This window comes from Pomacea canaliculata, linkage group LG3, assembly GCF_003073045.1.
Source record: "Pomacea canaliculata isolate SZHN2017 linkage group LG3, ASM307304v1, whole genome shotgun sequence".
In the NCBI taxonomy this organism is placed as follows: domain Eukaryota; kingdom Metazoa; phylum Mollusca; class Gastropoda; order Architaenioglossa; family Ampullariidae; genus Pomacea; species Pomacea canaliculata.
Window position 1 is genome coordinate 3,725,617 of NC_037592.1, and position 21,705 is coordinate 3,747,321.

General features: G+C 44.7%; 1 protein-coding gene across 1 annotated transcript in view; it reads left to right on the forward strand.

Annotated features, from left to right (window-relative positions):
• Window positions 1-1,586: 1,586 nt before the first annotated feature.
• The window catches only part of LOC112558689 (tetraspanin-9-like), a 36,166-nt gene continuing 16,047 nt past the window's right edge, over window positions 1,587-21,705 (forward strand). Inside the window, exon 1 of the mRNA XM_025229276.1 lies at window positions 1,587-2,023. The gene's annotated coding sequence lies outside the window, so the exon portion shown is untranslated. The remainder of the gene's footprint in view (window positions 2,024-21,705) is intronic.

A 21,705-nucleotide genomic window follows, 5' to 3' on the forward strand; every position in this document is an offset into this window, starting at 1 on the left:
TCTAGTCCGATTATTGCCCTTGCCTGCGTGGTGTGAAAGGGTTCGAGTTGTCTTTCCTTTTGTCTTTAATTTTGTTGTGTTCTGGACATCGTCTTAAATGCGACACGTGTCTTGCACAGGAAACTCTCGCCCGAACAATTAGCCAGACCTACATGATGGCACTTCTCCTGCTGTGGTCAGAATTGCTTCTTTGCCACAGGTTGTTGTTTATGGAACGTGTCACGAGGCCAACCGAGTGCAAATGTGTTTCAGGCAACTGTTTACTGTCTAGACAAATGCCAGCGAAAACATTTGTTTTACAAATTGCAGTCGCGTAGTCCTTTACGCAGGAACACACGCACACAGGCACAAGCATTTCCCAGCAAACACTCGCAAAGAACAAGAAGAGAAAGAAGAGAAATTTTACATCAAGTCGCAGCCGGCATCGAAATTCCTGGTCATGGATTCTTGCAACCCGAAGAATTCTTTCTCTAATGTTTATAAACATTTTGGATTTTGAATCATCTAACCCACCACCACCACCACCAATACCACCACCACCACCACCACCACACCACCACCACCACCACCACCACCACCACCACCACCTTTTTTAAAAAAAAAATCTTCAGACAAGAGTGGTAGATTGTTACAAGCAAGACAGGTACAGCAAGCTCAATGGCAGGATCGCTTCTCTAAATATCGTTTGTTTAGGTGCCTGTTGCAGCCACAAAAATACTTGTCAGATGTTATTATACATAAGTTATACATAATGTTTCGGTTAGGCCTAAAAGATATCAATGCAAAAAAGTTTTACAGGAATTCTTCTTGTTCCTAATCGCACCCTGTGGAGTATAGGGCCTCCAGCGGACCCGGTGCTGGGGGACCCTCTCCAGTTGGGACCATGTCATGCCAGCTGCCTCCGCCTCTCTGTGGACTGATCTCCTCCATGTCTGTCTGGGTCTCCCAGCCCTGCGCCTCCCCTGTGGGTTCCAGCCCACAGCTTGTCTTGTTAAATTGTCGGCCGGGCAACAGCACTTACACAAATATAATCACACAAATGTATGTCCACTCAGTGAAAACATTGAAGACGAGGAGCACTTTTTGGTGGCTTGTTCTAAATTACTTACGAAAGAAGTATCGCAGTAAGTATTGAAAAAAAAAAAAATTAAAAAAACCCCAACAACCCCAACTTACAATTGTCTGTCTTGTTATTCTTCTTCAGAAAGAAAACTTCCAGATCACTCATCCTGTGTCATTGCACATTTACTAAGCACTGACAGGGCAGATGGAGAAATGTAAACAAATATGTCAACAGTCGACACTGTCACAAGATTTTGATCGCTGTGTACAGTTGATGTTTCTTTTTGTTTATTGATGTGCGTGAGTTGTACTTGACCTCCACGTGTGAAGGTGGGAGACCTGAAGTTAAAATGTTGTAGTTGTAGTTGTGCGTGTGTTCTGCTGGGAGTCAGATGACTGACACACGTGCAGTGGAGATGTTTGTAGTCTCGTGTAACTACTCGCCGTTCCGCACGCACTGTTGTGACGCCATCAGGGGGAGACCACTCCCATTCCTGCAGTGCGCGCGTGTGTGTGTGCGTGCGCCAGTGACGTGCAATGGAAGCCAAGAAGGATGGGGAGGACAACTCGCGCGCGCCACCAACAAAGAGAGAACAGGTGCGTGTGCCGTGTTCCCCACCGCCGCCACCAGCTGGCGCTGCGCTCTCGCCGCCCTCTTTCCCCAACCTTGCGGAAAGGTTGAAGGGAGAAGAGCAGGGAAATCGGAGAGCCGACAGGGGCTGGAACTTTTGATGGTGTGGGACTCCTGACAGCAGCAAACAGCAGCAGCAGCAGCAACAACTGCGATGCAGCAGTGGGTGAGAGGAGGCGACGGGGCGCTTGGAAGGAGAGGTGTTCGCTGACTGCAGCGCCACCACCACCACCATCAGCAGCAGCAGCAGCTGTCTGTGGGCGGCTCGGCGCCGGATCGCACGGTCTGCGGTGGCTGCTGTGCCTGCGGACCACTTGACCAGCCAGTCAGGTAGGCTTCAAATTTTGTCTCGCTGCGCACCTGTGTCTTTTCTCCACCCCCTCCCTTTCCACTTCCGCCTCAGCCTCCCTCGGTCCCCCCTCAAGCACCCACCTTCCATCCTACTAAGCATCGTTATCTATCTTCCCCACCCCACTTGCTCTTCGAATGTAGGTTTTTGGGTGGTTTTGGACAGATGTGCTTGACATTTCGATGTCCATTTTGGATATACTGATTTATTTGTGTGTTAATTATGTATTCATCTGAGTGTGTGTGTGTTGGGGGGGGGGGTGCGTGTCATCGTCATCATCTATCATCATTATCTATCTAACCTGACTTCCTACCTCTATGTTCCTACCCGACAATATACCTGTTTGTTCGTTTGTCTTCTTGTATATGTGTTTACAAAGTCACTGTCGTTGAATTATTTATTTTTAATAATTGTTATGTAGCAAAATGTCTTCTGGTGAAAAAAAGTTTCCTTCTTCTATTGTATTGTCAGCAATAACAAACACACCACCGAGTAAGCTTTTTTATTGTCCCTATGGTCACTGTAAATGAAGTCGATTACACAAACCACTAATTAATTAGTCGATCACACAAAACACTAACTAGTCGATCACACACTGAGTTGACAGGTCGGCCCCACAGAGAGCTAACACTATTGCCAATATTGTCAATTTGATACTGGTTATTTTTATTTTATTTTTACCTGTTTTTGAGGCTGCTGTCACAGTTGATTAGGCTGCCAGTGTTGACTGTCTGGCAACCATCCGTGATAAGAGCGCGTGCTCATGAGAAACACGTGTTTCTGCCTTGTAAACCGTGGTTTTTGTGGAAATGCTCAGTTTTATGTTCAGCTTCCACTCACTCGTGCACACGGGGGCTTCATGTGCACACCTTGACATCAGAAGCGGAAAGCATATTTCTTCTGATTTTTTTAAACCCATTAAAAACAAACGAAATTTGGAAAATCGGTTTGTCGCTACAGCTACTGCTAGAACAGCCAAAAACAATAACAATGTAATAGTTTGTTACAGTTAATTTCAGATGATTTTTTTTTTATCAAAAAAGCCTTTTTCTTTAGGCGTTATTTACCTTTATCATTTTTAAACTCTTTTTATTGTGAGTGTATGTGTGTGTGCGCGGAGCGGAGTGTTCGTCAGTATTCATTCGCCTTGTAACAAGACCTGCGCTTGCCACCAATGAATTGTTAAATAAACAGATTAATTAACTAATTACTTGACATTTCATACCATCACACCTTGCGCTGCCACATGGTGGCATTGCGTTTGGTGCAGGACAGATTCAGTTCACCTGCAAGTTTTTTTTTTTTTTTATATTTTCTTGTTAAACTTCGTTCGTTCCACAAGCAGCCTCGGATGCTGAGCGCTCTGGCCGATTTTTTTTTTTTTTTTAATTTTGCGCGAATGTTTATGGTTTGGAGCTGCGGCTGAAAATACTACCTGCAAGGGATTTGATGATCATTACCACCTGTTTGCACTCAAAGCCAACTACAGTTTTTACACACACGCACACACACATTCACACACACACACAGGAAGCCCTTGCGTCAGTGTTGTGCAACTTGCCTGTGAAGTATTCACAACTGCCTGACGATAATCCAGGTGTACAAGGGGTGGAATACAGGGGGAAACGAGGCAAAACCTTTACACACACTAGCTGCTGCTTTCATAGTCTGGGTATGGAACCCTGGAGTTAGTTACCTAACACTCAGGGTTACTGACCTCAACTTACTCAACTTACAGTCAATCGACAAAATTCGGGCTTTCTCATTGCAAGTGTTTCAACATCCCACCGGTCCCCTCCACCATAACCACCACCACCACACATACACACACTTCCACCATCTTCAGGTATTTTAAAAAGTCTCGGAAAGTATTTTAGAGGAAAGACTGCTGAAAATGTTCGAGGTCTGCTCTTTTCGTGATATCAACCCCAGATTGTGTTTTGGAAGGAAGGGCCACTCCACAGAGATGAGAGGTTTCCCGTGTAGTTTAAACATTTCAGAATGTGTTTTGGAGAGGAGTTGCTGCCAATGTACGAGGTAATTAAGTGTAGACTGTGTGTAGCACTAATTGGGGTTGGTGCCGAGCGTTTGGCTCGACAATAGAACTCTAAGGTCAACAATGTCTGTGTTTTGAGCCGACACTTCTCCACCTCCATTGTGTACCGTCCACAGTCCACAGTCCACACTACCTTTACAGTGCCTCGTTCTGGACACCCCGGTTGCAACTTGCAACAGCCCACTAGCCGTCACGTGACGTGTCCAACAGCCTACTAGCCGTCACGTGACGTGTCCAACAGCCCACTAGCCGTCACGTGACGTGTCCAACAGCCCACTAGCCGTCACGTGACGTGTCCAACGCCGGTTTCCACCAAACAGCGCATTTCTCGCTCTCTCGAAGCTTTTCTGGGAAGAAAGCATCCCCAGCACACTCAGAGGACTTCCGCTGGAGCCCTGCATACCGGAAGGTCTATCGCCTGTCTGATCAGCAGCCCTATAATCGGGGACTAAGCCGCGTCTATCTGTCATCAAGACTCGCATTGTGCCCGCCTCTACAGTGCGGAGCCTGTCAGCCTCCTTGTACACCTTCTGCTGCTCTGTGTACAGAAACACAAAGGAGAGAAAGACAGCAGTCTTATCATTGCCTTTCTCCTGCATTTGTCTTTGTCATCATAACACTAAGCTTTCTTTCTACGAGAGATTTCATAGTTAAAAAAAAAGGACGAGGATGTCTTGAGATGAACAAAATTAAGATTTAAAAACTTTGATTACATTTTTAAGTCTGTTGGTGTATGTGCGCGCGCATTTATCAAGGTTTATTTAATGCTTGTACTTCTGTGTGTTTGTGTGAAATGTAAAGAGTTTTGAGTCCGCCTGTGGTGGTGGGAAAGGAGTTTTATAAATAAATAGTATTCAGAATTCAGCATACTTCACAGCTTCAGGTGTAGGGGTGGTACTTCGAGCCCACAGAGGCTTTCTAGTGACAGCGCATGCGTCGAGCGAGGTTGACAGGTGACGTTCAATGTCCGGTTCCTGAGAAAGACCTGTACAAAGTTATCAACACTGGATTACTTTTCATTATTAATTGTTTATTTATTAACACTAACTGTAAACTTAATTTATGTTTGTTTCTATTTTTCTTTACATAAATGAAACGAGAAACATGTATTATTATTAATTTATCTTTTTGAAATTAGTGTTTCGACAAAGTTTAATATTGTGGCAGGTTTATTTCATGACCTCAAGACATATTGTTGTTGCATGTTGTTGTAGATGTTAGTGAGGTTGTCTAGTCTGATCCCATTTTCTCTTTCATTTATGGAAGTCTAAAATTAGGATTGCTTCGTGGTCGACTCTACTGGTCCACCCTGTTTCTCTGAGTTACAACTTGCGCCGCCTGACTGGCGACCAGGTTCTTGCCACCAGTTTCTGCCCAGCACGAGGTCCATGAGGATGTTTGCGGATGCAGTGACAGAACTATCAAAACAGGTTATAAGGCTACGTCAGGTCTGTCTGCGGATGTGACTTGGAAAAAGAATGCTGAAGTTATGTTCTATTGTTCCATCGACACACTTATGTCTCGCTCCTAAGAGGTCAAGAAGGTCGAGGTTCGCCGCGCGCCAAGGTCACATTGGAGGACGGAAGTCAGGTCACGTGGTGGGCAAAGGTCTCAGCATTGTGTGAAATGAACTTGGGATTAGAAAATGAAATGCATCGAGGCACGGGAATAATCGTAGATTAATGGTTTGGAAAGTGTTTTCATCTAAAGGTTTAACACTGTGGACAAGAAACTTTAGTTTCAACTTTCAACCCCTCCACCCATCACACACACTTCCTCCAGTTTCAGGGATTTCAAACATTTTAAACATTTTCATAATCTATGCTTGCCGAAAGGGGCTACACATGTTCAAAGTCCGCTCATTTCATTAAATCCACCCCAGATTCTGCATTGAAATGAAGGGTCCTCTAGACAGACGAGGGTTTCCCATGTCATTTAAACATTTCAGACTCTGGAGAGAAAGACACTTTGCCCATGTACGAACTGACAAATAAACCCTCTACATCATTCACTTCCTCCTCAACCTCTTTGCCGAATTTCCATCAGTTTCGCAGCTTCCTCAAATGCTGGTTGATTTGAAGAGGAGAGTCGAGAATCTTTGTGAAGTACAATGAAGAATGCGGACACAAACCCATTGAAAATAGAATTGTTCACATCCTGCTTGAAATAGTCATCACAGTGAATGTCATCTAGATGTGAGAGAAAAAAAAATTGTCTACGATTGTTCTTTGTGTTATGTTACTCCACTACTGCAGAATCGACAGAAAAAAATATATTATAGTTTGAAGTTCTCTGAAGTAATTTTATTAATTTTAATGATCACAGAAAAGCCACAACAGTAGTCATCGTTGACCTGTTGCACACCTCGCCGTATTCTGTGAATAACTGTATAATAATTATAATAGCATACAACAAAAATAACATTATTTCACACTATACTAACTGTACCTATATGTACATAAAGTAAGTGGAAAAACATGTTATCTTTAGCTTTTGTTGGTAACAGATTGTTGGTTTTCCCACCATTGAACTTTTTAAACATGCATTAAAAACATTTGTTTTATTAGCAATACTGAAATCATTCCCCATAATGCTAGTGTACCTACTCACCTGCTCCCTCCGTGTTTGTGTGTGTTTCACTGTGTCTACATGCCTCTGTAGATTAGTTTATCTAATGACATCCCTGTGTTGCTTTAACTACTCCTGTCTGTCTTCACTAGACGACTTCAGTCTGTTCATATTTGTTGCTCTGTCATAGACTGCTAGCCGGATGTCACTTTAGGATGCGGGATACAGGATACAATGGGAATGATATTCGTGACACACCTACATGATATAATCCTTACAATGTACTGAATATATTGGAACTTAAATGTTCGAAAACTGTCTTATTCACAAAATTAGTTTTGTACCTTTTAAAATATTTTTCTGTTCCCGTCTACCCATCTTTAACCTCTTGCACACCTCCCCCGAAACGCAAAGTGGGCGACTGTAGTTGTCGTGTTTCTTGATGGTGATCATGTATAAAATTACTTGAGATAACTTCAAAAGTGTCGGCTCCTGTGATGTGTTGACGGCAAAGGGAGATAACGTCTTTCATGCCGAGAGTTGTCTGGGACTGCAGTCTCGGAGGATGGACGGAGGGAGGAAAGGATACAGGTCTTATCAATCTTTGTCGTTAACTAGTCGTCTGCTGATCGATTTGACCTGCACAAGAGGTCAAACGTCAAAGAGACAGAGATTCGACCTGACGAACATCCTACAAAGCAACTGATTGACCTCACAGTTGACCTCTGCGGAAGTGACGTAGACAAACTGGTGTCCTCTGCAGCCAGTGACGTACAGTAACGTAGACTGATTCGACAATGATTTATGCACAACTATATTCATCTAACCAGACGGAGCCAACAATAATGTTTTCCCCCATAAACACATCCTCCGAACTGACGGATCTGACGTTCCCCACCATGCTATATTTATCTTAATACACATGCAGGTCGGTTTGACTGAAACCCATCCACCCTGTCAGTGACCTTTGGCTCGTAAAGATACTTCAACAAGCGCCTACATCTTCATCCGGCCAACAGGAGTAAAATGGAAAGTAAAAATTGTGTAAAAAGCGCGAGGGCTGTGATAAATGGACGCCAATAACTTCACAGTAAAAATTCAACACATCAACACCTGACGCCTCGTCACCGCCAGACAGCCGTTGCGAAGCACAGCTCGTCTGTTTGAGGTGTAGAAAAACAAACACCATTGTCAGATGGAATGTCCCATTCACCATGCGGCAAAAGCATTTAGCAGGAGGGAGGGAAAAAAATCGGTCGGAGGGAAATGGGTAGCCGGGTGGGGAGGTGGGGAGAGGTGGGGTGGGGAAAGGTAGGGGCGATGTAATTGGGCGTGAGACGACGGTGGGGTGGGGAGATGGGCTGGGTGGTGGTGTAGTAGTTAGCTGCTGATTTAAGGTGCAACCAGATCAGACCAAGTGTTTTTCGTCTTTTGCCGGCGAAGATGTAGTCAGGTGATATGGATGCAGTGGTTCGTGCGGAACAGAAGGCTGTCGGTTCGAAGTCTTCCTCCCGCAGCCTGTAACTGGAAATCTCTTTCCTCCTGATCACCCAACCTTTGGCTACCCGATTTAACAGGGAAGATAAAAGACAACGGTTTGGTTTATCTCTATAATCCCCGATGTCTGTCTATTCGAGGACCTGTCTATTTTTCTTTTCTTTCATTGTAGAAATTTGGAAATTATTATTTCTTCATTGAATTTTTGTTTCTTTATTTTTCTGTCTCTTGTAGCAATTTAGAAAATAACTATTTCTTCATTCCTCATTGAATTCTTGTTTCTTTATTTTTCTGTCTTCTATCTCAAAATCTTTAAATCTTTTTACTGACAGACCACGCCGAGTGCTTAACAACCTCACCTACATCATTCACATCCATCTTTCAGGTCTGATGTTGTCCAACATCTAATCCCCTTTACTCTAAAAAAATTAATATAACAGATTAGTGCATCCATGAAACGGGGAAAGAAAACAAAATGAACAATATAAAGAAAAAAATGAAATAAGAAAGAAATAATTGTGTTCTCCTGGTGCCGTTATCCGCCGTCAGACAGAACGTGGTCGCGCGCAGAGGTACAGCGAGTGTAGTCGTGTTTACACACCGAGTAAACACCGCATTTATCTTGTATAAACACGAGTTTATCTTGGGAAATTGCACGTTTATTTCACGTCAATGCCGGAATTTCCGCAGCGCACCTCGCGAGCCGCTTTAGGAAGCCGAGCCGCAAACCCTTGACGCTGCCTGACGTCCACTGACGCCCTCCGCTGTCTGACGCCTCCCGCCTCCTGCTGCCTCCCTGCGAAAAGGTGGCAGGTCCTGGGAGACCCTGACTCGGCGAAAGCATCGTACTCACAGACCATCGGAGGATGAGGCGGTCTACGCTTCTTTTTTTCTTTTTGTTTTTTCCTACCATTGGCAGGGAAGAAGATGCCGAGATGTTGGAGATGGTAAAGACAGAACGGTATGAAGTACAGACAGTACAGGTGTCTACAAATAGACACACGTGCGTGAAATATATACGTGTGTGTGTGTGTGTGTGTGTACGCTCGTAGGTGTGTTTCGTAGATAGGTAAATTAAATGTAGCCCATCGTTAGGAAGGGAGATGTTAGAGGTGTTACTTACCTCGTGGTCAGGTTGTGTTTTTTCTAAATTAAGGTCGGTGTCCGTCTTCGCTCCGTCATTGTCTTACCTTTCCCAACCTTCTACAGAGCCAGGTACTCAGTCCACACCTGGGTGAATTGGTGGCGGGAGGAGAGTACACTGTATACGAGTGTCGAGCTCGGTGTTTTCTAACCAATGGGTTATCTGACTTCCCTGTAGTTTAGATAAAATCTTTACTCTTGTAATAACAAAAAATTGTACAAAAAATTAGATCATACCCCGTCTGAGCAAAAAAAAAAAAAGAAAAAGAAAAAAAAGAAAAAAAAAAGAAAACCCCACTTCGGCGTGACCTTTCTCCAGGTAAAGTCGATGGAGGTAAGGGTGCACTCTTGGACTGTTGCATCATAGCTAGAGGCACTTGTAAGGAGGAACACTCCTGAACTACTGTTGTACTGCTGGCACTACCAGACAGTCAGCACCGCCAGCACTGCAGGATGCAGCAGACCACACGGTACTTCTCGTATTGCTGAAGTGAACTCTCACATTTGCCCCTCAGTCCACGTTCTTCTTACCCTGGAGGCAGGAGCGTACCCAGGGCTACTGGTGCCCGGGGGTAGAACTACAACCTTCATCATCGTCAGGTACTAGTCTTCATTCTGTACAAGATAAAGCAAAAAGGACTTTAAAGGAGCAAAGCAATCGTTGATGTCTAAACGAAACGTGATGATGACCAATTATTGTTTTAATGAGAATTTACACACAAACAGTAAAAACAACAACAACAACAGCAAAAAACCAATGTCGGTTTATGTCTGTCCTCCCTTGTGGGCCCAGGGAAGTGCCTCCAACAGTCCCCCTCCCCTCAACACCTCCACCAACTGCATGCCACTGCAAGGAGGTACTTCTGTCACTACCACGTGACCGCTCAGCGATTACCTGGAGGAACAGGTGAGAGTAAAGTAACAGACGCCAACAGGTGTCGCCTGTGATCGCTTGAAAGCCCCGCACTTTTGTCTGTGAATCCCCGTATCGCTCCGCCTTTCGAACTTCTTTGCTTCTCTGGCTGTTCTTTTGGCGATCCCCTACCCCAACTACCCCATCCCCAACTTCCCCTCCCCCAACTTCCACTCCCCCAATTCCCCCTTCCCCCGTTTTGACATTAGCCAAGTACCCGACCTCTCATCTTCACTTCACCTTGACAGTCGGGGAATCGAACCCGATGACGTGGTCCCTACATGTCCAGTGTCTGGTAGCAGCGATCTCGCAAAAGCTCGGGGATTCTCGCGGCATCGTTTGCTACCCCGGGTAGCAATACGTTGGGTTTGCTAGCGTTGCGCAAGGCTTTCCGAAGGGGCTTTCACGATATGAGAGCACGTGAGCGGTTTAGGAAGTCAAGGGACTCTACTCGCAGGCTAACGAAGACAAACGGATACAAAGACAAATAGTCAGTCACACCCCTACTCACACCCCTACTCACACCCTACCACCCTCCCAAAAAAAAACCACACACACACAGACCAGTGCACACCACACGTGCATGTTTGTGCACTAGTGTCTAGCGCGCCGTGCGAGGCGGTAAACAGTCTCCAGCACGTGCGGCATTTTGCGCAGGTCAGCACGTGCGTGCCTCCTTTCTGTTTGCGTGATTTTTGTTATAGTGCTCTTATTACTGCCAGTGTCATGACATGACATAGACGCGCGAGCGCACGTGTTTGCATGTGACAACACTGTTAGCACCTCGCTGTTACAAAATAGAGCGGGTCACGTTGTGCTTCTGATGATGATGATGATGATGATGCACATGGAGCCAGAGAATAAAGAAAATACACAAAGTAAAACAATAGTGAGGAACGTATATATCAATATATACTAAAAGTATATAATATTACACATGAGGGTGGTCATCGCCGCTGACCTCTGCTCTTTAATCCCTCATCTTCATTTCCTTCAGTTACAGTTTATTGACAAACAAACAAAAGTGTGGAGAAGGTTGTAGACGATGGTGGCGATGAAGCCCTTCTCTCTCTCCATGAGAACAATTTTATGTCCTGGCAAGTAAAACACGCCGCGAGTCTGCAACAGGTGCGTTCTGACAAGAAGGGGTGAGGCACCGGGTGGATGGCAGCGCGATCCCAGCCTGCAGTGCGAGGTAGAGCCGTGACGTCAGCGGTGACGTCAGAGCGCCCCGGTCCGCATCTTGACGAGAGAAGCGATGAGCGTGAAATAAAAACCGGGGACGACTTTTCTTTTCCTTTCACCTCGGGTAATCAGGTGTCTCACATTTCTCTCCGTCCTTTTCTCTTTCTGACACGCACGAGAGCGTCCACGCGCGCACACACATTGTCTCTCTCTCTCACACACACACACACACACGAACGTACGCATGCGTACACACACACACTCTCACACACACACACACCTCTCACCGTACCCTCATTGATCATAAGTTAAATTCTAGAAAGTATTTTCTTAACTCCGCTTCAGTACTTTTCAATCCTCATTGAGCGACTTGATGTCTTTAGTCATTCACTCAATTCTTTTTTCATCTCTCTGTTTTTTCGCTTCAGAAAGTGTGCACTGCAAGAGTATAATCTGAAGGAAAGAACTAAACGCATCCATCTGCCTAAAAAAAAAACAACACACTACCCTCCCTGTAATCTCAAAAAAAGATAAAAAAGTCATTTTGCATTTCGTAGTAGACTTTCGCAACATCACGCAGACACAAGAGGATTCGGTCGCAAGGAAAATAAATGTTCCTGAAAGTAAAAACGAACACATCAAAATAAAACCCAGCCTCCTGACTGCTCGAATCGGTTTAAGTGAAAGTACGGCTGGGAGGAGAAGACAAAAAACTCACTTCTCTTGAGGCGGGAGGAGAACGAAACGCACGCGGAGGGTAGAGGTGGAGTGAGTGAGTGCCGCAGTCTCGGTGCCAGTTGAATGTATTTTAAGTGCAAGTGCTACCTGCACACGTTCCGGCGGCACATTTTCGCTCGTTTGCACAATTTCCACATCTTGCAACTTGTTTTCGAATATGTCAGGAGCTTTTTGTGAGATGCACTGATGTATGCGCTGGGGACTGGAGGAAAGTCATCCTTGACATCCATCTGACGATTGAAAAATGTGTTTTTTCTTCTAAGAAAACAAAACAAAATGAAGAAATAAAAAAGTGAAATTGAGTAAAATGGAAGATACTCAAGCACCAAGGTAAAAAAAAAAATCTCGATGTGACAGACCCCACGATGTATATCTTGTAGTGGTCAGAAAAAAGTTTGATATCACAGGACTCATGGTGTGAGTTGTATCTCGGTCACAAATGACAAAGACGATACCAGCGATGTCAGGTTTCTCGGGTCACACTTGAAAAAAAAAATGACTAAAGGTCGATGTGTCACAGTAATTAATCCCGATACCTTTTATTGAGGATGAAATTCGACTTCTGTTTATAGAAATCTTCACATACACGCGCCTGCATATCTCTATAGGTATGCTTGTGTACATGTGTATGTGTATGTATTTATATGTTTGTGAATGTGTGTATAATTATGTATGTGTATACATCGAAATGTGTGTGTATGGGTATATTTATGTGGTAAATACAGCATCTTCATCAAACATTTACAGTGAGTGACATTACTGATTAAGTATAGCTACATTTACAGTGTGACATCTCGGATGGGTCTCTTTTTTTTTTTTTTAGCCTGTGCGTTGGTTCATCAGTCTGGTTGTCTGTCCCTCTCTCTATCTCTATCTCTATTTCTGACTATTCGTTCCCCATTCTGCCCTCCCCCACTCCACCCCGCTCAACGGTGACATGGCAGGCAGGGTAAATGAAGAGTGATAAAAAGACACTCTGGGCTGGAATCTTGGCACGCTGCTTGGTGTGCTGAATTCCTCACCACAAATGCTGGCTTTTTCTTCCTTTCTTCACCCCCACCCCTTCCCCCACCTTGGTTCCGCTTGTAGTCTCTAAGGAGAGATTAACTTACTTAAGTACCTACTACAGCAGACATACCCCATACGCCATATTCCCAAGAGCAGACTCCACCCGTAACTGCGTTGCACACACCATGAAACAGTCCTCACGAGGAGGGAGAGGGGTAGGAGAAGAGCTTGACCTACCCCAACGAATCAGCCGCCAATCGATTATAAGTAATTAGGAAATGCTTCAAATTAAAATTTCGTTTTCTTTTTAAATTTAAAACAATTGAGAGCCGTTGTAAACTCGCTCAAACAGTTTTAACAGCGATACCCGGGGGTGTGCAAATCACTTGTCGAGGTGTCACGATTAAAAAAATTAGTTGTAGACTCTGTGAATGTTCACAGTTTAATGTATTAAAACTTTCATTTACAAACGGATTTAACACATAATGTACTCGGGTATATTATCAGGGTATTTTTGAAAACGAATTTCCGCTGTGTAGAGAGTGGTCGAGTCGTCTCATCGTTGTGGTCGTTTATTTGTAGCGAGTTGGCCTGTCGTCACGTGACCTGTTCACACTCTACGGTGTTCATATCCCACTGTAGTCACTGTGTTCACAAGAACGGCCATGCATGAAGCTTTATTTGTTATGTTAGTCTTGAACTTGACGAGTAAACAATCCATTCAGAAGTTCTGTATGCAAAGTTATCTTTTCTCTGAGTTTAGACGATGGCCGTCATTTTGACATCATCCTGTGGAGCGGAAGTTTTATTGACAGTTTATAGTTTAAAGCTTAACAGCTTTATCTAATTTCAAATAATTTGTGTTTAAACGATTTTCGTCTCAAATTCGGTCGTGCGCCGTAATTAACTAAATATATTTAAAGCCTTAAAAAAAAAGTTTGAAGTTCGAAGTGTGTTGTGAGAACATCTCCACAACGTTGTGCGGGTTCACGGTGTGGTTGAGGTCTACATCAGCGACAGGTAACCTCACCAGGCAGATCTGCCCCTCATTCGTTCACCCGCGCATGCGCGGACATGCATTTGCACACCTGTCGTGGTTCACCGGAAGATTGCGATAGGAATGCTCTCCCCTGCTGATTGGGAGGCGCAGATGAAGGATCCGAACCCACAGGGTGCATGTCGCTGGGGTAAGAGCTGGGGTAAGACTGTAGACAAACCTCGCTGCCTGGAGTAAAACATGTCCGCCGACTTTTATTATTTTCACGCAAGAAAATTAATCACTTTATTGCTTCGTCGCTAAAAGAGATTCTTGAGAGTCGAAAATAAAAACAAAACAAAAACAACAAGAAGCAGACAGAGAGAAAGATGGAGAATCAGGTATTCCAATTGTGTCGGAAGTCTTTGCCCTAAAGTTAGTCAAGGGAAGACAGGTACAGCGAATGTGAATCAGGACAAGTGTCTGGAGTCTAACCAAGCAGGTGAAGGGCGGAAGGTGAAAAAAGTGTGTTCGTGTGTGTGAGGGGTGAAGGGCGGTTAATTTTTTTTTCTTACAACACGCTGTGAACTTTTCTCACTACTGTACCTGTGCGCCTTGATGTCAGAAGCCAACACCTTTTATATCAGTTTTCTTTCTCTCTTCATCTCTCTTTCACCCTATCTTAGCCCCTCTTTCTCCTCCTCTTCTCTCCACTCTCCCTTCATATCTCCCACTTGTCTGTCTTCTCCAGCCACTCATTTCTTCTCTGCGATCAACGCCCTCAGCAGCCAGTCTTCAACTGCTTCTTATTAATTATTTCCACCTGTTTCGTCTTTGTTGCCAAATCCTCTTTACTAAACAGAATTGGCAGGGATCTCTGGGAGGCGCCGGTCCGTTCTGTGGCGGAGAGTTCTCCAGAGCGTGAACTCATTACGTGCTGGATTGTTTCCCTTTGACGGCGGTGTGTCGGCCATGTCAGTGACGCGTGTCGTGAGCTGGAGACCCGGATGTTCGCTCTTTCACAAAGGAACATGCAAGTGCAGAGAAAGAAATAGAGAGAGAACCAAGATACACACACGCACTCACATACGACAGAGTACACGATACTCACGCACCGACGCTTACAAAACACCTGTAACATCATCATACGCATGCGCGTGCACTCACTCACACACATACGTACACATGTCTACATACACACACTATCTATTCAATCTCCGCCAGCAACAGCGAAGACACCACTAACATCATCCAAGGCCCACCATCGCCATGCTCGTTAACACGCCCATCAACCAGCCAGCCCCCGCACTAACCACCTCAGGTGTGCGCCCTACACCTGCTTGTGGCAGATCAAAGAACAGCCGCCAGGTGAAGGTGCGATGTCGGTGGTTCTCATCTACACGGAACTGCAGTCACGGGCGCTCAGCATCATCGCAGCTTCCAGTGGACACCAAGCGGAGGGAACTCTAAGGTTCTGTTTGCATGCCCTCGGCATCACCAGCTTGCCCTGTTGTAGGATGTTCTGGTGGTGTGGTGAGACCAACCACCCCAACACCACCCCAACACCTTTACCTTGAGTTTGTCTGACGTCATCAACACTCATGACTTGGACAGGTGTCTCTCGTGTATCGTTCCTGCTACCAGACGATTTAAACACTGGTTTCCTTTGACTGAATAAGCGGAATGTGCACGACAACACAAAATACAAATAATTTATAACAAATAAATCAGATACCAAAACATGCAGTTGCTTCACTTTGCTCTGAAGACACAGCCTCCACACCCCTCACACCTTCCGTGTCTCACTGGGAAGTGAAGAGCTGGCTGGTGATGGTTAATTACATTATCTCCCTATCCACTTCTAGAATCTTCTGTGCTGATTAAAAACTCATTTAACACGTGCAGCTCGACCTTCTGACTCATTCCTCCACTTTCATTCCATGCAACCTGTCTGTGACAATTGAGTTGTTTATACAGACTGGAGACAAAAGAACCAGACACTGTTTAATCCAGCTGTAATACTACCTCCATAGCTACCTCCTCATGTCCCCCAAGTTGTGACAGAGAAAAAGAGAAAATGTTACTTCAGTCATTCGACAAGTGACTCTGGCTGGCAACACATATTTCTTGGTTGGCACACAAATCCGTTGTGCTCAAACATTCCCCTATAAACCTGCAATAAGCACAGCCATAATTCACAAGAAATCTGTAAAAACATTCCTTGAGCTATAAAACATTTATTTTGTGTGATTCCATTTCTGCGGATTTTTTCCCTTTGTTTGTTGTCGATGTCGTCGATTTGCTGAACTGGAGTTTTTAAGCATTTAAGTGGCCTCGTGATATTTGTAACTGAATCTCTAGGATGTTGCATTAAGTTTAGTGTGCAAATAGATATAAGAGCTCTGACACATTAACCACAGGCACCATACTGCCAGCCTTATCATCAAATGCCTCTTTCTCGCTGCTGTTATTTGCTATTCTTTCAATACCTTATTTAAGGACTGGAAAATTGTTTTCTTGGCGTGGCCACATACCATAAACTCCTACTTTTAGTGGCACCCCTCTGGTCTGTATCTAAATAAAGCTGGTTATTGCGTGCAAAAAGCTTCTTTTCCTCAAGTTTTCATCATTTCTCCAAACAACAGTTTTATTTCTTATCCATATTAACTTTCAGACAGCGGCAGAGTCAACACTTTGCAGATTAACTGAATGTGGACCAAAATAGCTTCAGAAATAAGATCCAAATCCCCAGCAAATAAAATTAAAAGGAATTTAAATGTCTCATGCGGAACTGTTCCACGCTATCGCCTGTGAAATAAGGAAGCAGGCTGACAATATTTCCCTGTTTCACACCGTGTGGAACAATCAAAATAATCTGTGAACTTAGCGCCGCGATTACACAGGCCTTAACTTATTTGTGCATCCTGGTCATGCATCGGACAAGCTTTGCTAATAACATTTATAAATCAAATCGGTCAATATTTTAGTAATAACATCGAAGCCCTTTTCGAAATTCGGGGGTAAAAAAGATGGAAGAGAAGAGGAGAGAACGGGAAAGCCGGACGGAGAGGCTGAGTGTAGGAAGAAAAGAATTTGCACGTTTTCACGCAATCAGGAACCTTTGTTTCAGTTTGAACACCTCGTTACACAAACTGCACACATACAGATGCCCAGACCCGCAGACGCACCTGCATGCAGGTGAAAACCGCGCACGCGCATTAACGCAAGCAGTCGGCCGCAGAATCCACGCGTACGACAGCTGCGTGCAGGTCGCCCAGCCTCCGCGGCAGTGCTGCAGCCAGAAGGTTATGTAAACGACGATACGGAGCAGTGGCGGCAGCGGTGTATCCCATAATGTTTATTTACCCACGGCTTGATATAGCACTGTGTACCCGCCCGCGCGTCTGCAGGCGACGCCACCCGACTTGGGGTGTCGGGCGTCTGTCTGGTGACTGCGTGTGGCAAGCCGGGTGTGGATTGTCACGAGTGCTGTGGATTGTTACTTTTGTCAGTCACGCTGTGGATTGTCAGTCACGCTGTGGATTGTTACTTTTGTTAGTCATGATGTGGATTGTCAGTCACGCTGTGGATTGTTACTTTTGTCATTGATGCTCTGGATTGTTACTTTTGTCAGTCATGATGTGGATTGTCAGTCACGCTGTGAATTGTCACAATGCTGCGGATTTTCAGGCATGCTATGGATTGTCTAATGAATACTGATGTGTTGTGGATTGTCAGCAGCGCTGTCTAAAGTACTATGGGTTGCTAGGAGTGCTGTGGGTTGTCAGGAAAGCTGGTGATTGTCAAATGTGTTGTAAATGATTTTTTGGATTGCCAAACGTACTGGGTAATGTCAAACAAGTGTCTGCACATTAAGGTCGCTTTAGATAGCTTAGATTATTAAACCCTCGTAAGGTTAAGGTCACTACACTACGCTGTTATCCAGTTCTAGAGGTTTGTATATATTTACTTATATTTATATATAACACTAGGCGGGTATGCAGTGTTTAGGCTGTGTACATGACAGACCGCTACCCAGCTCCATCTGTTACAATAATAGGCGGCCACCCAGGTCTGCAATCAAATACAACCAGATCTTTATATCTCATATTTTTGAGCGCCTGTGCAAGTATCTGACATCTTGCTGCTATAACAGGAACACTTCACAAATATCTCCTCTTTAAACAAAAAAACAAGACGAAGAATAACAAGCGAAAGCAGAATCTGTGGAGGGGAATCGCTCCGCCAGCCTGTGAAATGATCTGTTGATGGAGATGACAGGCAGTTCTGATTGTACTGGGAGGGAGGCAGGAATGCCATCATTCATGTAGAAGAGAGAGACTAAGAATGTTGTATTGATGTCTACATCTTAGTGGCTTGCAACTTTGAGCAGGTCAAAGGTTGTGAAGTTCAGTGAGGGGCATGCCTCATTGAAAATACAGGAACGAGGTTCGAGGCAGGACAAAGGTTAGAAGATCCTGACCCGCGAAATCTAAGAAGAAATGTAATGAAACTGGTTTCCGTTTATTTTTGTTGTTTTGACCTCAATGGGTGTCAACGAGCAGACAATGTACATACAAGGATTCGTCAACACCTTGGCCATGGTGAGCTCTAAACGGTAGTAAACATGTTTAAACATACAGAGGACTACATCAGTGATGTCTATAGCTACAAGTCAGGAATAGGAAACCTCACCCACACACAGACAAACTGTCATATACACAGCACAGGGATGATAGGTTTCGTACATACATTCGTGTTGGAGGTCAGTAGGTCAAAGTTACATTCATGTTAAAGCGAGGAAGTCGCAGTGTTTGTATATAGATACATTCTAGTGAGATGTCACGACCAGTCATCGCCACTTGTGACTAGTCCACGAGAGAAATGTTTGCAAGAAGAGGCTTTGTACAAATGTTTCTACCAGCAACACCTTCGTGGATCTCAATCAAGATGAACCTAGGGGGTGTGTATCTACAATTCGAGGTTGACCAAAAGACTTGAGAACAGACGAGAAACAACTGGAGGTGACTGTTCTTGTCTCTTTGTCTCACCTGATGTCTTGTTCTGTCACTGGACTCAGATTTTTTGATGTGTTGTGGGTCGTGCCTGCCACTGGATGTCTGGATGTGATGCTTCCTTCCATCTCGGTGTGTGTGAGACTGATACAGGGCTGCTTATCCTGTGGAGCAGGTGTGTGGACTGCAAATTATTCTGAGTCAGACAACATTTTTGCTGGCGGCACCATATTGTCATAAACACGACGCAGCTCAGTCGCTTCAATTTTTCAATTTTCACTCCGAAATTTCTCCCCCATTTCCTCTAATGTCTTTGATATATAAACTTTTCTCTTCAGATTGCCCCACAAGTAAAAGTGGCAATATTTGAGTCCGGTGATCTTGGTGGCCACAAACCTTTCCTGACAGTTGTTCCCCTGTGAAGACGTGAACTGGAAAGTCACTCACGAGGTGGCATGTAAACACGTAGGCTTGCAGACCTGGCGGTTCAATACCCGTGTGGCGCAGTTTTACTTCTGCGAGCTTGACCGAGCTGCAAGGGTACCCGACTCTTTAGAAGGCTGAGCCCTGAACAAGTTGGGGTGTCCAACACTTCACTCACCTACGACCTTTATGTCACGTGACTACCTTACCTTTTACAACGACACGTACATAGAATACATAACCGTTTTTACCCCTTTTTCTCACACCTGACCATGAGTTTTTTTTCACCTTCATCTTTTCCTCTTCTTTTTATGCTCCGACTACCGCTGTAAACAGCTTCTTCCTTCTGAAAACCTCCACGATTCTATTCAAGACCGAAACTATCGAAATTTGCTTGGTAAACTCGGGAAAGAGAGAGTGAACAAGGCACAGGGGAGAAAAAACCGGAAAAATAATTTGGTAAAGCTGTCTAAAGCGAGAAAATAATTGAAGACCACAACTGTGTGTGTGCCGCACATGGCCGGCCTCTCGCAGCCATTACCTGCAAGTCTGTTTAAACAGGCGCTGGCAACATTTAGCTCTCCTTAATCAGCACCCTCGTAACAGCTCGGCTAATGTTGTAAACACTCTCGTGGTCTGGCTGTGTGTGTGTGTGTGCGTGTGTGAGTGTGCGTGCGTGTGTGTGTTCGTGTGTGTGCGTAAGTGTGTGTGCATGTGTGTGCGCATGCGCGGGATGTAACTGCAGCCTAACAGGTTGCAAGACGATACAGACAGATGTTGTGGCGAGGGACAGAAAGCTACAAAACAACAAACAGTTCGTTTTTAAGGGGAAAAACATTATTCCTTGAGTGCGTTTAGCCGAGCTATGAGGCAGCGCGGGAGATAGCAGTGGTCTGTAGTACTTCACTCAGACAGGTAGAACCGCTCGGGTACATCTCACCTAGAATAAATCAGGGACAGCAGCGTCAGCCGGTAGTCATGCCAACAGGTAGTAAATTCCAGTCACGTGGACAGGTGAAGCGTCTCAGAATGTCACACCGACAGGTAGAGCATCCAGACTTTGTAGTCACACTAAAGAGATATAAACAGACCAAAGAGATATAATAAAAAATAAAAGAATGGATATTAAATGATAAGGTCCCTCATCCTTCTTAAAGTCATCTTGTAGAACAACATCATCATCATCGTCGTCGTCATCGATTACTGAATCATGTACTGAAACACACTGGAACATAGAACCGAACCACGTGCTGAAATGTACTGGGAAATGCATTACAGCGTCCCACTGAACCACGTGAAACGCGTACCCACAACGTACTAAACACGTGAAGCACGTACCGACCACGTACTAAAAACCACGTGAAACACGTACTCACAACGTACTAAAGCACGCCCAGACCACGTACTGACACATCAGCAGCCAAAGGTTCCACCATCCCGCAACTGCTGACTGATGCATTTTCATTACGCATTCACGCGCTATATAAAACACTTCACGTTTCTACAACAAGAAAAGACGGAGAGAAGGAAGTATGAAATGTTTTAGAACGATTCTGATATTTTTAGTATTGCAATCTCACATGTCTAGTAAACATAATGGAGCTCGTGATACATCACGTGGAGTAGCTGTGAGGTTATGGAGTTGTATTCACACGGACATCTTGTCCTCTCTAATAAAAACTGTTCTCTTACAAACTTTTGCTTCACAATCTGTCTTATCGTATATTTTTCCCGTCATCCCTTCAAGTGTTTGGCTGTCTGTTGTCTACACAACTGTCAGAGGAAAAGGAAAAGACAAAAAGGAGAAACAAAAAGCCTGAGATGAGGAGACGGACTCGCAAAGAAAACGCAGCCGGCGATGCTCGGAGGCAGGAGGAGAGGAGACTGGCAGACGGAGCTCACCAGGGTCGGTTCTCAAAATAACCGGGTGGCAGCTGTTTCACTAGTTTTCAAACTCTCTCCTCACACTTAACCTTGCAGGTCGCCGGTACCTCCCATCGACTCCCGCTCCCTCCCTTGCACTCGGGAGGCCTTTTAAAGGGGTATTTTCGCCGTCAGTTCCGACAAGATGAAAGCAGGTGGGTGGAGGAGGACATTTTGCTTTGTGATTCAAATTTTCTCAGGTGCGAGCTTTCTTATCT